Raw genomic sequence first — 1,829 nt, forward strand, 5'->3', positions numbered from 1 at the left:
TAACTTTTTCAAAATATTATTTGTAGTAAAACCATGCTAATAAAAGTATTATTAATAGGTAATAGTAAATAGTAAAGTAATTGTAAATAGTAAAGTAATATTAATAAAGTTTATTTACACACTAAAACATGACTAACACTTTAAACAGCATTTGTCTTATCAAGATTCAAGCTGCTTGGGGTGGAGTCAAAAACTGCGTTCAAAACAATGCTCTTCACAGCTTTAAAAAGCCCTGCCAAAAAACTGTCAATATTCGAGTTTCTTGTCAGCCTGCCCACAGCTAACAAAGCAACCATGAGTCTTTCCGCAAAGGACAAAGCGAACGTCAAGGCCTTCTTTGACAAGGTTGCCCCCAAGGCTGAGGAGATCGGCCGTGAGACTCTTTCCAGGTAATGTCCTTTTTTGTGCAGCAGTGAAACGAACAGTTGGTTCAGTTTAAAAGTTCTTAAACTTGTCACACACCTATAAATTAAGAATTCCATAATAATACATGTTAAAAAGTAACGTTTAGGTGTGGCAAACAAACTGAAGTAGCCTATTTTATAAATAGCCCAAAGCTTAAACAAGTCTTAAATGATCGTGCATTTGGTGTATTAGCTGCTATTATATCTCATTTGTTTGGAATCTTTCCAGGACTTTGTTCGTTTACCCACAGACGAAGACATACTTCTCCCACTGGGCAGACCTGAGCCCCAACTCTCCTCAGGTGAAGAAGCACGGAACCACTGTGGTAAACGGAGTCCTGACTGCCGTCGGGCTGATGGATGACCTGAAGGGAGGTTTGCTGACCCTCAGCGAGCTGCACGCCTTCATGCTGCGCGTGGACCCCGCAAACTTCAAGGTCCGTCTCTCTGCAAGCTAAACGAGCCTGTTTTTTTTTTTTTTTTTTGCCAAGAATAACAAAGTAACTGCGACTTATTTAGATCTGGCCTTTCCCTATTTGACTACAGTTATTTTAACTTCTTGATTTTTTTTGTGGGCAATAAAAGAATAATTTTACTATTTGTAATTGTATATGTTATACCCGTCGCGCGTTTTGTTATCCTAGGATTGCTACACTGTAAAAAGCGATTAGTTTACTTATACTTTAAAAAGTCTATGTGTTTACTGACTTTTTAAAATCAACTTGTTTTTAAGGCGACGATTTGCCTCTTTTTACTCACTTTTTAAAAGTATCTAATCGCTTACAGCTAAGCTAGACAATGTTGCCAGTCAATAGGCTTTCTCAAAAATGTAAACTTTTTTTCGCAGTTAGTTGGACCTGTATTTTTCAACTATAACCTTATATTTCCCTAAGAAATTATTGTTGTTTTGTCGAATTAGTGGCTCTTGAAAATAAAAATCTCATGCGAAAAGCGATTTTTACAATAATGTTTAGCATAAAATTCATTACATTTCAATAATGTAAAATAGTTAATAAATAACTTTTATGGGATAAAAAAATATTACCTGCATGTTAACCAGTGATGCCAATAAATAGTTAAAAAAAAACAGGCTACATTTATTTTGTGCATTAAGTGTTAGAAGAAACAAGCTTCCCTAAATTACTACCGTTTCTTCGTTTTTCTTCAGATCATCAACCACAATCTGCTGGTGTCTCTGGCCATGATGTTCCCTGACGACTTCACTCCTGAGGTGCATGTTTTCCGTGGACAAGTTCCTGGCTCAAGTCAGCCTGGCTCTGTCCGAGAAGTACCGCTAAAAGCTGCAGCCTGCCTTCATCTCTGATGCGACACTGTATTCGCCCTTAATTGAGAATGAAAATAATAAAATTAATTGAAATGAAATGAAAATCAACAAATCTGTTTCTTTCTGTTTACAAAAAATAG

The 1,829-nt window shown here is 36.4% G+C and overlaps 1 pseudogene; it reads left to right on the top strand.

The window, feature by feature from the left end:
• The first annotated feature begins 240 nt into the window (after positions 1-240).
• LOC130219507 (hemoglobin subunit alpha-like) lies at positions 241-1,702 on the top strand (annotated as a pseudogene).
• The last annotated feature ends 127 nt before the right edge of the window (positions 1,703-1,829 follow it).

The sequence above is a fragment of the Danio aesculapii genome, chromosome 3, assembly GCF_903798145.1.
Source record: "Danio aesculapii chromosome 3, fDanAes4.1, whole genome shotgun sequence".
Classification (NCBI taxonomy): domain Eukaryota; kingdom Metazoa; phylum Chordata; class Actinopteri; order Cypriniformes; family Danionidae; genus Danio; species Danio aesculapii.